Source organism: Peromyscus maniculatus, chromosome 6 (assembly GCF_049852395.1).
Source record: "Peromyscus maniculatus bairdii isolate BWxNUB_F1_BW_parent chromosome 6, HU_Pman_BW_mat_3.1, whole genome shotgun sequence".
In the NCBI taxonomy this organism is placed as follows: domain Eukaryota; kingdom Metazoa; phylum Chordata; class Mammalia; order Rodentia; family Cricetidae; genus Peromyscus; species Peromyscus maniculatus.
This window is the reverse complement of record NC_134857.1, coordinates 126,453,077-126,467,031: the sequence shown is the minus strand read 5'-3', so window position 1 is coordinate 126,467,031 and position 13,955 is coordinate 126,453,077. Positions and strand designations below refer to the sequence as shown.

The following is a 13,955-nucleotide window of genomic DNA, read 5'->3' as shown; positions in this document are numbered from 1 at the left end:
TTTAAAAAGAAAACTTTAGAGTGAATGAGATGGCTTAGTACATAAAGGTTCTTGCCACCAAATCTGGGGACTTGAGTTCAAGCCTTGGGTATACACAGGTGTGCATGAGTGCACACACTCACAAATAATAAAGTTAAATTTTTAAATAAAATAAAACTATGTAGATGTATATATAAATTGAACCTCATATAAGCTAAATCACCATGACAGATCTCATTCCTTCTTATAGTCCACCCAGCAATCAATTTTAGGTGGTATTTTAACCAAGGATTTTTTACTTGCCTATCAGAATCATGACTGATTCAAACTTAGCAGGGTGTCCATGGGCCTGAGTTTGCCTCCCCTCCCTGTTATAAAGACTACCCCATTGCTCTACGGGGACCATTTCTCTGAAGAACATAAAATCTAATTCTATTTCTTTGTAATTATTTTATTTTATGTGTATAGGTGTTTTGTTTGCATGTATGTCTGGGTATTGTGTGTATCCCTGGTTCCCACAGAAGCCAAAAGAGGAGATCAGATCTCCTGGAAATGGAGTTACAGATTATTGTGCGCTGCCATGTGGGTGCTAGGAATCAAACCCCAGTACTCTGAAAGAGTAGCCTGTGATCTTAACCGATGAGCCATCTCTTCAGCACTAAGAACATAAAATCTAAAGATGAGAGTGAAAAGACCTAGACAATTGAATAGTTCAGAATTCAAAGATGCATCCCAGGCTGGTGATATATCTCAGTTGGTAGAGTGCCTGCCTGGTACACACTGGTCCTCAAACTTGATTCCCAGCACCACATAATCTGGACATGGCAGCACATTCTTGTAATTCTAGCACTTGGAAGGTGGATGCAGGTGAATCAGGAGTTCAAGCCAGCCTGGGCTACATAGGAAGTTTGAGATTAGCCTGGGTTGTAGGACACCCTATCTCAAATAAACAAAAATTGCATTTTAAATTACTTCAGTTAAGGAGTTGATGGGGTATCTAGAACTTCAATGTTTTGCTTTGCATTATCAACAAGAAAAGTGACTACAAAGGGATATTTCTAGTCCCAGCCTCCCACCTGGGGCTCAGGCACAATAGGCAGAACACAGTTAGGCCCTGGTAAAGTGGTGAGACAGTTAAGACAACAGCCTGTGGAGACGTTGATGAGAGGTGGGAGATGATGGGAGAACTTGAGTGGAACTCACCTGCTCCAACAACTCTGTGTTAACTGGAAATGGCTCCCTTGGGAGTGATGGGGACTGCCCACCTCACCCTCATTACTGTTAGCATAACAAGATACGAGCTTCCTTAGTCCCCGTCTAAATGGCCAGAGAAGGAGAACCATCAGCAAGGCTAGGCACATAGCTCCTCCCATCTCTTTGCTCCATCATTGTACAGCACAAAACTGTTGTCTTGGACATTGCCATCACCACACGAATTCCAAACAGCAGAGGGAAGGAAGAAACAAAAGTAGAACATCATTCTTTTAGGAAAGTGGTTCTCAACCTTCCTAATGCTGTGACCCTTTAATATAGTTCCTCGTGTTCTGGTGACCCCAACTGTTAAATTATTTCATTGCTACTTCATAACTGTAATGTTGCTACATTACAGTTGTTATGAATCCTAATGTCAATATCTGATATGCACAGATTGAAGACCTCTGTTTTAGGACATTTCTTATGCCTTATTTTACATCTTGCTGACCAGAACCTAGTCTCGTTGCCATTTATTAGCTGCAAAGGACTCTAGAAATATTCTTCTCCTGTGAACCTGTGAAGCTAGCTACGAGCCCATGCCTCATTACTCTGTTATAAAACTGAAATAGGTTTGCCCTAACCCAGCTTATATGAGCAATGAAATCTGACCCCAGGCGGTCTCTGTATAATGAACTACACCCTAACTCTAATTATGGGCAGATTGTAACCTAAACCAAAGAAAACCATAGTAACCAAGCAACTGAGCCTCAGCCAATCCCAAACTGAAGGTCAAATCCATGACAAAGCATCACACCTAACTGGAGCAACTGAGTAATCTTATGTGATTTCCTTTCTGGTTATGAAAATGGCTCCTCATCTCAAGAAGGCATCCTACAGCATCCTCGGGCTACATCAGTGCCCATTTCTAGAACCTGCTTCTTCAATGTCAGGGTTTGTTTTTCTTGTAATGCCTATGAGAAATTGGGGGTATTTGGGAACAGCTTGTACTGACTGCCATCAGCGGGTCACTAAACACTCAGAGCATATGATACAACGTATGGCTTTTTAACTAGGTTGTTCTCCAGGTTGAACTTGGCATATCCTAACTCAGCCTCAGCATAGAATTTCTCTGTGTGCACTGAGGACAGAGAGATGGTTGAAAAGCAAGTGAAAAAATATGAAAAGCGTCCCTCAGCTGATAGCACCTTTCACACAAAATCGGTAAGTTCAAGCTTGCCTGCTGCTCTCAGACACTGAAGGAAAGGCCCACAGCAGCCAGGATGACTGACGACGCTGTGACTGAATCTATAGCAGTGCTGAAGGTGTTCTGTCCCTCTCCATCAGGGCCAATCACTGTTACTGAAATAGGCCACCAGGTTAGCTGATGTTCCACAGCTGGGAGCGTTTGTTCCTCACACTGCATTTCCGTGAGTGTGGCTTGGTCTACAAGTGGTCCCAAATGCACCTGCCATATGGGAACACATACCATGAATGCAGTGGGAAAGGACTTGCCTGGATGCCAATATATTTTATGATAAAAACGTATGTGAGATCTGATGGTGATTAATTTTAACCGCACAGGCAGAGAGGATACCAGAATCAGGGAGATTCAAGGAAGTCCCTGCTGTTCTGCTACACACACACACACACACACACACACACACACACACACACACACACACCACATTTGAAGGTTGAATTCATGCCCTACAAATTAGATGTAACAGGCTGATTTAAAGTCTAGGCCACAGGCTGGCCACTGTTCAGTGTAGTCTAAACTGATACATCCTTTCTTTACTTTAGCCAGAGCGTGTGTGTGTGTGTGTGTGTGTGTGTGTGTGTGTGTGTGTGTGTGTGTTTAAACGATATTGGGACACTTCCAATGGGGCTGGAATTTCCAATGTGTTAATGCCATTTTAGCTCAATGCACTTGCAGTAATTGTCTGCATTCCAAAGGCATTTGAGTTTTAGACACTAACTCTGCCCTACACTATTTTAATAACACAAAAAACACAGAGCCTTTGTTGATTAAGTTAATTCAGGAGTTAGAGATTACAAGCCAATTTAATTGAAAAGAAACAAGCTGGCATATTTCACCCAGAGCATGCAGCAGGCATGAGCACTATTTTAAAATAAATTTTAATTAAAATATAATTACATAATTCCCCTCTTTCCCTTCCTTCCCTCTCACCTCTCATGAGAATCACTTTGGTAGTGGATAGTTAATAGACGTGGATATTGAGAAAAATGTGTCAGTTAGCACAGTCTTCATTTTATTTTTAACAAGCACCCTATGTGAATATAGATTATTTTTTTGTTCTTGGAATCTAGTATATGTTGTCAGGAACGCAAATCATCTTTTGACTGCATTAATGAAATTTATCTTTGGGGGAATTTAATTTGCACAAGTCTGATAAACCACAGTTGCCCAACCACTTCCAGACTTGGAAGCCACAGGAGAAAAGTATTTACTGGTGGTGATTCACAGTCCCTGCAAATGGGATCTGCAGGGGTCAGACCTGGGCCCAGAGCCACGAAGTGCTTTTCTGAAATGATGGGGGAGATGAAGTTAAATGTTCACAGGGCTGACTGCTTCAGGACCGAAATGCCTCTTAAGAAAAATGTGTTCATTCTGCTTCTAGACGGGGAAGAGAAACCCCAGGAAGAGGAGGATGCGCAGTATGCACACTAACGACAGCTTATTAGCTCAGTGCTGGAGCGCCATAGGCAGTGAAATAACCTGGGTACCATTTCTGGCCAATTGTGGCAGTGTGCTATTGAAAGATAATAAAATCCAAGTCCATTTGATGATCGTGCCAGTTTGCCTCTTAGAATCACATGGAGGCAGCAAACCCAGAGGGAGAGTTGGGTGTAGACTAGCCCTGATGTTCAGTAATGAAGCACCCTGTAAGTAAGGTCAAGAAGTCCTGAGTTGGCCACAGATAGCTGAACTCTATTCTTCAGTTCATTTGGTGAGGTATTCCTTTACAGTTTTCCTTAAGGAAGAACCAGGAAAGCTTGGACTAAAAAGCCTTCTATTAGAAAAAGTTCCCTCTTCTACAGAATAAGGTCACAGGCTGGCCCATCTCCTCAGCAACAGCAGACAGGTGAGGTTGGTAAGGAAGTTATGGGCAGAAGCCAGTATTGTGCTGTACAGACTTGAGCTGGAATCCAGCCCTGCCACTCACGGCTTGACACAGGTCGTGAGGAAGTGGTAAATGATGATAAATGCACCTCTCACTTGCAGGGATTACATTGTCTGGGTAGATCTGTGTGCTACCAGCTAAGGGAGAATGGGCATGCCGTCTCTCAGGCACTGCCCATGGGGCACCTTGGCTTAAAAACTTTAAGCTTCCAGAAAAATGAGATTAAGCCATGAAAACAAGCTTTCTACAAGGACCTCCATCTCTAGCAAGGTGATCCATGCTAAACATCATCTTTGTAAATCAAAGGCAGCAGAGGCATTTGGTAAATTGTGCTTCGTATACTTTTCTCAATGGATTGCATTCAACTTTTACATACTGGAAGCCAACTGACTTGAAAGTAATACTGCAGGACTTGTGGGACCATTCTGAGGAACAGCCAGGGAAGCTCGGCAAGCAGCCAGCAACTGCTGCCTTGAAGAATTGGTGTTCGGGGTGGCATCCTCTCCACCATGCCCAAACCCAACAGCTCCAGGTAAGATCCCTGTAGGCAATGGAGGAAAAGCATAGGAGTTGCAACAGGAAGGTTTGCACTTCCTCTAGAAGTCCTCAGGCAGCCTTTTAGCAGGAGCTAAGGCGTTTGGCAATACCATCTGCAAAGGAAATGCAGAACCATAGCCATTGTTTCAGGCAGCCATGGGTCCAACCAATCAGGATGGCCAGGACAGATACTGGGGAAAACAACAATCCTAACACCAGTCTCACGAGGTCAGTGGGGAACTGAATGAAAAGACCCTAAGCAGTCATTGGGATCACACATGAAAGTGCACTCAAAATATGGTTTTATTACTAAGATCTCCCTTCACTGCAAGCCTAGAACCATCGCAGAATTACCAGGTGCTCAGCCGAGACACTGCCTGTCTGATGAACACTGATGTTGTTCAGAATTAAAATAGTTTTACTCCTTTTAGGCTGTCGGATAGTTCTAAGTGTTTTATCTTCATAAGGGCACACAAACAAAACAAATTAAATCAAGCCAAAAAAGCCTCATTTAAGTTTCCTTCAAAAGTGTTACAATCAGTTAAAGGAAACACTGAGAAGAAAACTACAGATATTGGGCTCCAGAATCTCGAGGAGTTAATTTGAGGTCTGGTCAATGTACAGGTATCTCATCTCCAGTCTGAAGTGAGCATTTAAAATGCATTTGTGAAGCTAATGAAAGAGAGGCTGTGTGATACCTTTCTGATCTTAATGAAGATGGAGGGGTATGGGTCAACAGCAAACAGCCAAAACATTTTAGAAATGAAAAATCTGAATAAAATGCACTCATTAATTTGAGCCAACTTTGCTGACACTAGTCTGCTTAATTATCTGTTTGAGTAGACTTCTATGAAGAAGTGTTAACACTGAGGTAACTTCCTTCAGCCACCAAAGAGTCCGTGTGTTGTCACATGCGTTCTGCACATATCTAAGACCCGACAGACATAGGCTTACTCCTCCCACAGATTAAAAAGGCAAACTCTCAAAAAGACAAATCCCCAGTAGAGGAGGAAAACTGAATTAAAAGTCAGGAGACCTGGCTTCTGGCCTCTGGTTCATTTTTAGCTTGTCTACAAGTCTACTTTGTCTAAGTCTCTGAATTCCCCCCCCCCCCATCTAAAATAAAAACTACAGGTTTGTCTCCATGCTCAAGTTCTATCGTGCTCTAAGAAGGCAATGGTCTGGTCTCTGTATCCCTGCTCTTCACCATTCAGTTGCCACTCAATGGAACCTCACATTCTACAGTGGTTCTCCCAGTAAGAGTTCTAAGGATGTGGTTTGATTATGGCTCCCTTTGAACTATACTAGGAACAACTGTTTTCCTTGAAAAGTGCCAAGTTTGCTGATTGCACGATCCTATAACTTAAAGTCTAAATCACTCCTGTTGTGTCCTCTGGTCAAGTGTTCCCCTGGGAATATGATATACAAGCTAGAGTTGAGTCTGGGATCATTTTCTAAGTGGCAAGGTAAATAGATCCTTCTGATTATTACCCTAAGTTACCAAACCCAAGTGCTCTGCCTACTTGGAGCAAAACTCTGTATAAGTCAGGTGTTTAGAGGCCACACTTCTCTTCAGGACAGCACCCCATCATCACGGGGTATCATCTCCAGATTGGTACCACATTTGCACCTCTATGTGATGGCGCCAGGGTGACAGAGCGGGTAAGTCCAATGGTCACTTACAGACAGCCTCATTGCATTTAAGTGGGACCTTCCTGATCTAAGTGGGATTCTTGAAGCCTTTGGATTGTGCCAGCTGTGCCCCTGTGGGCAGGAAATGATCACGTATCCATTTTAGTCAAGATGCATCCCTGTCCCCTTTTAAATGAAAAGTGTTCAGTCTATTTGACTTGCCACCAAATTACTATTAGCCACCACATCAAGTCCGTCAATATTAGTCTCTACTGCTGGGAGGTTGGATATTTATTACTGAGAGTTACTGATCATAGAAAGCCAGATCCCATGCCTCTGAACTCATATGTGGCTAGATATTGACTGTGAGATGTTCCCAGAGAATACATATAAACTTGGATGAGGCCACTTTCTTCTGCCAAAGGCAGTTTCTGCAGAGGGATTTGATGATTAGACACCAGGGACCAAAACTTCTAGTATTGGAGGGAATATGTTCTTTGGTCTCAACTGGGTAATAGTTCCATCATCTTTAGCAGGCTTCTTATTGTCTGTTTCATGTCCATGTCGCCTTATCACACTCGAAGAATGAAGACAGCAGAGCAGAGGTAAATGAACCTGAGTTTTGGCTTCATCCTCAAGTCGCCAGTCAGTCTGGGACAGCCTATCCCTGTGCTTCTTAAGTAAACAAACTGTCCTTTCTATTGAAGACACAGATATCCAGCTGCACGGAATCAAAGGCGTTCTAACTCAGGAGCCACCAGAGATAATCCTGTTACCCTGTGTCCTATGAGATAAGTGCAGTTATCAGTCTCATCTCAGAAATGAAAGCTCCAAAGCTTAGAGTATAACTTGCTTAGGGTCACACAGCTGGTATTGGTGGAGCCTATCCTGAAACTGGGTACCATCTGGACCCACAGTCCAAGCTCTTTATGGATGTACAGGTGTGTGTGTGTGTGTGTGATGCCTGATCAAGTGGAAAGAGGTATGGTCACTCTACGGGTCTGATGGGAACAGTAGCCTGTGTGTAGTTAACAGCCCACATATTCTAGTAGAGCTGCCCTCAAGAAGCCTACTGTCCTCCTACTTATTGTAGTGGATTGCTAACCTGTGGGGAAAATAGCCTTTATAGAGTTTCTTAAGAATCGTGGGGAGATCACACTAAATGCCCGATGGACCCCAAACCCAATGACAAATGTCCTTATAAGAGTCATACAGAAGAGACCTGACAGAAGAAAAGGAAGCAATGACTGTGGAAGCAGAGATGGAGGTGATGCAGATATGAGCCAAGAACCCCTTAAGGAGACAAGAATGGAATCTTCTTTACTGGGGCCTTTGCAGGGAGCACACCCCAGGCTAAAACATTGACTTTGGGCAGATGGCCACCAAAACTAAGTAGGCGGGAATAAATGTCTGTTTGATGCCAATTCTTGGTGATTTGTCATGGCAACCTTCAGAAGCTATCAACAGGGACCCTCCTCTGTGTACTTACCCTTTCTTGTGAAAGGTGAGCGGACACTCGCCTTCCGGTTCCATCGCTGCTTTCCTCATGCAGTAAATTTCTATTGGATTCCTTTAGGCTTTAAGGATAGAGCAGGACTAGTTCCCCAATAGAGGTGCATACACTTACAGAGACATGAACCCATATTTTTCCAGGAAAGCGGTCTGAAGCTACTATATTCTCAAGTCTGGATAGGCTTCAGAAACCCTCAAGCATTTCTGAGAGCCAGTCTGAGCAAAAGCTATGGGAGAGATGCACCATAGAGGGAAGATAAAAGACACTAGTATACACATACACACACACACAGAGAGAGAGAGAGAGAGAGAGAGAGAGAGAGAGAGAGAGAGAGAGAGAGAGAGAGAGAGAGAATGAGTATATGGAGTTAACCTATTAACCTATAACATGGCAACATTGTTCTTACTAAATATCAGAGCATAAATAAATGTCCAGCGCTGGGTATGAGTTACTGCTTTTGGAGATGTTGGCCAGTTCTACTGCTTTGATGAAACATCATAACAAAAAGCAACTTGGGGAGATAAGGATTTATTTGGTTTATGCTTCCACATCACAGTTCATCCTCAAAGAAAATCAGGACAGAAACTCAAACAGGGAAGGAACCTGGAGGCAGGAGCTGATGCAGAGGCTATGGAGGGGTGCTTCTTACTGGAACCCCCTTACATGACCTGGTCAGCCTGATTTCTTTTTTTTTTTTTTTTTTGGTTTTTTTTTTTTTGGTTTTTTTTTTTTTTGGTTTTTTTTGAGACAGGGTTTCTCTGTGTAGCTTTGCGCCTTTCCTGGAACTCACTTGGTAGCCCAGGCTGGCCTCGAACTCACAGAGATCCGCCTGGCTCTGCCTCCCGAGTGCTGGGATTAAAGGCGTGCGCCACCACCGCCCGGCTCTGATTTCTTATAGAGCCCAGGACCACCAGCCCAGTGATGGCACTACCCACAATGGGCTGGGCCCTCCCCCATCAATCACTAATTAAGGAAATGCCTTACAGACTTGCCTGCAGCCAGATTTTATGGAGGCATTTTCTCAATTGAGGTTCCCTCCTCTCTGATGACTCTAGCTTGTGTCACATTGACATAAAACTAGCCAGCATAGGTCCCTAGACCCCCAAACATTTCAGACTGCTCCCACTGTTCCTGATTATCCTCCAAAACATGACAGTAAGACTCTATTGTTGAAGACACCACATGTTTGAGTCATAGAAGAGGACGAAGTCAAGCTCTTACAGTCCCGGAAGTTTCATCCCCACTAACTAGATTTCATAGTGCTAGAAGGTGCTACACAAGCCACCAGAGGAGAAAAGTAAGCACCAATCATACCCAGCTATTAACCTCGTGAGATACAATAGTGACAGATCTGGAAAGACACACCAACTGGTCCAGCAGTGGCATGAGGTTAGTGGGAATATCCAACAACTTTCTGATTGAGTTTAAGTCCTACTCTCCGAGATGGAACCCATATCTGGCACCATTCCTCAGCTAAGAACCTACGGTTGGACGAGATCATAGAGCTGGGGGAAAACCTGCTGCTTTTGTGCTGCCAACTGGACATAATATGAAACTGACTCCTAATGACTTATCATTGTTCCTCTAGATGAAGGATCTCTCGTCCCTTATCTGAGAAGCTTCTATTTGTATAGATGATAATTAATACAGTGACCCACCTCTAACTACAGCTAGAGAATCAGAGGCTGCAGAATTCTCAGCCCTCAAAAGAACATATATACTGCACTCCACTCCCAAGGCTCAGGGATCCCTCAGACAGAAGAGAGGGCAGAAAAAGTGTAAGAGTCTGATGTGGTAAATAACTACAAGGGAACATTATCTTCTGAGTACAGTATGGCAGTCACAATACTTGTGCAAGCCTAAGCCAGACCAAATCCCGGAATGGAGAGGTAGACGAATTAGGCACACAGTTCCACTCCTAGCCATGGAACTATTGGCAATTATTAGCTGCTGTGGGAAGGGAGAGACAAGTTTTTTCTAAGAATGCAGCCCCTGGTAAGTCGACTATGCAACAGTGGAAGACCACATATCCAAGAATATTTGGGTGACTCAAATTGGTCTCGAAAGCGTAATTAAAAAAAAAAAGATAGAAAAAGACAGGGTGGGCAGAGAAAGGGGAACGAATTGAGAGTTCGTGGGGGTTATGACCTGGACATGCAGGTCAGCACAGTCATGTCAGTGACAGTCTTAAGAGGGAGGATCTGGGATAAGAAGATAAAGAAGTCAGAAAGCTGGGACCAGGAGGTCTTGTACAAGCTATGTCTTATGCCAAGCAAGCTTATTCAGCAGTACAGCATCTTATATACTATTTCCAGGGGAAAATGGGACAAAGTCAACAGAAAGCTATCACACAATGGGATGAAGTCAGTAGGAAGCTATTCAAGCAATGTTGCACAAAGGGAACACAGGATATCTCACGTGTGCCACAGACCAGGCACACAGCAGCCTTGGGAGTGATAGCCACAGCCCTTGAGTGTGGCAAGAGTTGAGTTCTCAGGATATGAAACAACAGCTCCCCCAAGGCCCTGGCCCCAGCTATCAGTGGCCTTGCCAAGCATATTCCTATTTTTAGAAAAGGAACTATGGAACCACACTCCTCCCTACATCAGGGTCTCAGGAAAGTCTTGGTTTGGCCTGGCTCTGAAAGGAGGTATAATTTTAAAAATACGTTGCTGGAAACTCTCAAATAACTAACAGAAAACTCTAAAATAAAAATAAGGCCAGTGGAAGAGAGGGAGGCCCCTGAACTCTGTGAGAGATCAGAACAAAGCCCATGAAAAAAATCACAAGAGGTGGAGCTTTGCAACTGGTGGAGTTTGGAAGCGGGAATGTGTCATGTGAGAAGACTTGAAATACATGACTTTGGAAACATGTTTGGCTTCCTCCCCAAATACAGGCATGGAGGCAGATGTTACAGAGGTTTTCACAGGCCACTAACCAGGGTAAAAGTCGCACAGCCAAGTGTTCTTCCTGCAAAAAGCATTAAAAGGTTTGAAAAAGAAAGGTTCAAATCAGGATTGCTTTTCCAAGTCTTTCACTAGGAGATGAGATTTAGATGGTATAGACCAATCCTCACCCAGAAGCCTGAGTATCGCAACCCCAAGCCCCAAGTGTTGGCTGCTGCACTGGACACCATGCCAACCACCTCTCTGTTGTCCACGACCACCTCCACTAGTCTTACATGAGAGCCCTTGAGATAGGGTCAATGAAGGATATGGAGAGAGAATGGAGAATTTCGTGAGAGTAGCTTTGCTTAGAGGAGTACCCCTGTAGCCTGAGAGAGCAATCTGATCAGCAGTATGGTACAAGTGACTTCGCAGATGTTTACAGTTCAGGTCTGCTCCATTGTCACAACCAAAAGGACTAGGCAAAACTCCTGGCTGGTTTTCAGTACACCCCATCACTGTCACCGTGCTGTATGCAGGGGAAGGGAAATGCACGCGTGCTTGAAACAGGCAACGATTTCTGTCTCGGGATCTTTCTGCCCTGACATGGGCTTCTGCTTCAGAAACTCCCATTCATTGGTTATGAAGGACCCAGGAAGTACACTTTGTAATGTGAGCGTTCAACGTGGTGTGGCACATTCCTTATCTTGCTGTTTGATCTTTCCTCTCCTGTGCTCTTTCCAAGCAGGCACAGAACGAGCTGCCTGTAACCAGTTCCCAGCATCTTCTAGGTTGCTACTCTGGAGACCTCTCACCTGACCCACACAGGCTGATGAGGACGTTCGACTTGGATCTCACAACAGTGGAAAGAAGGCTGGACATTGATTATATTCAGCAAATGCTTACGTTGAAATGTCTATGTGTCAGACACAAACATTACTGTGATTTTTGCAGCTACTTCGTAACTGTAATTTTGATACTGTTGTGAATTGTAATGTAAAGATCTGTGTCCCCAATGGTCTTAGACAAGCCCTGTGAAGGTGTCATTTGACTGGGGGGCATCATGCCTCACAGGTTGAGAACTACTGGTCTATTACAAGGTGGAACCAGGATGTTAGTTGAGTTTTCCTGACCGGTAGCCACACCCTTGCTATGACTTGGATGAGTGTCTCCAAAGCTATTTGATCCCAGGGTGGTTGGTATACTGGGAGTCAATGAAGCCTTGCAGAGCAGTGGCCCTGTGGGACATTCCTAGGTCACTGGGGCATACTCTTCAGACAGATTACAGGAGCACAGATTTTTTTCCTCTTTGCTTCTGGGCTGTGGCACTCATTCCTGTGTGCTTCCCCTTGTGAAGATGTACCAGCCCTGCGAGGGGTCCAGAGGAGAGAGGCCATCTGAGATCTCTAAAAGCTTCAGGAAATAAATGTTTTCTCTTTTACAGTTTATTGCCTCGAGTATTTCTTTATAGTGATAGAAATCTAATGCCAGCAGCACCTAAGAGAGAAGTAGAACAAAGGTGAATGCAGCCATTTATCAGCAACGTGAAGAGCTGTACGCAAACATCTCTAAAACAGTGTTGATTGTATTGTTTTAAAGATAAAGGGAGGGTTAGAGAGATGGCTCCGTGGTGAAGAGCCCTGGCAGCTCTTCCAGAGGACTAGGGTTCAATTCCCAGCACCCACATAGCAGTTGACAACTGTTTGTAATCCAGTCCCGTGGATCCAGTGCCCTCTTCTGGCCTCTGTGGGCACCAGGCATGCACATGGTACACAGACACACATGCAGACAAAACATGCATGTACATAAAATAAAATTTAAAGCAAATTTAAAAACAAAGGGAACGTTTAAAAGCAGATGAAAGTGTTATGGGATATTTGTGTACACTGTAAAGATATGCCTCAGCCCTAAGGTACCTTCTGATTTGTTTAATAAAGAGCTGAATGGCCATTAGCTAGGCGGGAGAGGATAGGTGAGATCCCTGGGGATACAGGGGAGGAGGAGGAGGAATCCGGGTGCATGGGATTCACTAGCCAATGGAGGGAGAACAAGAGGTGCAGTATGGAGATGAGGTAACAAACACATGGCAGAATGTAGATGAAAAATTATGGATTAATTAAGTTACAAGAGCTGTTGAAAGCAAGCCTAAGCTAAAGGCCAAGCTTCATAATTAGTAATAATTCTCTGTGTCAGTGTTTTCAGACTGGCTGTCTTGCTTAGAAAGTACTACCACAAATGGCATCCAGTCTGGAGGCTCAAATACTCAAATAGGGCCTAAGAAAGCTAAGAAAAGGTCTGGACAAGGAGCTGTGGCTTCCTAGTCCCACAGTCTCTCAGAAGGGCCGATCCTGGCAGCCTACAGAGGTGCAGTTCCTGGCCACTGCCTTCGGGCTTGAGGCAGCTGCCAGTGCCATGTGCTAAGTGGAGCTACGCTGTGAAAGGACTGGCCCTTTAAGGCGTGGCTTGTGTGGTCAGAGAACACTGCAGAGGAGCAGAAAGCCAGGTCCGGACTCAGAAAAACCTCTAAAAAGGTACACTATGCTTAAAGGTGTGTTTAGTGCTGAAGAAAGAACAGAAAATGGATACAGACTGTCAGCGAAAAAGATAACTTCAAATAATAAAGTCTTTAAAGAGAGAGTAAAGTAATATAAAAAATGAGCCACATGAGGATGAAAACTGTTATAACTCAGGGAGTTTGGACCTTATTTGGTGCTTCGTTAATTTTAAATTTTTTGAATGCTGATGAACAAAGAATAACAGTTGCTGAGAGACACTGGATTGTGGAAGGGACTGCTGAATTAAACTTATTATATATATTTCAGTGTAGAACAAAGTGTTAAACAGACTTATTAATAAAAACCTGGAGCTAGATATCAGGGTTAAAACCTAAGAGATCAGAGGACTAGGAAAAGACACAGCTAACCTCACCTCATCAACTGCTCAGCTTCCAAAGAGACCTACTTCCTGTATACCCTCGCCTATATATGCCTTTCTGTTCTGCCAACTCATTTCCTCTCTGCCCAGCCACATCACTTCCTCTTCCAGCCCAGCTCTGTCACTTCCTGTCTG

At 44.0% G+C, this 13,955-nt stretch overlaps 1 long non-coding RNA gene across 1 annotated transcript; it reads left to right on the top strand.

Annotated features, from left to right (window-relative positions):
* The first annotated feature begins 3,413 nt into the window (after positions 1–3,413).
* On the top strand, positions 3,414–12,329 carry LOC143274015 (uncharacterized). Its single transcript, XR_013052424.1, has 2 exons — positions 3,414–4,851; positions 11,635–12,329. It is a non-coding gene; the product is annotated as an uncharacterized LOC143274015 (long non-coding RNA).
* The last annotated feature ends 1,626 nt before the right edge of the window (positions 12,330–13,955 follow it).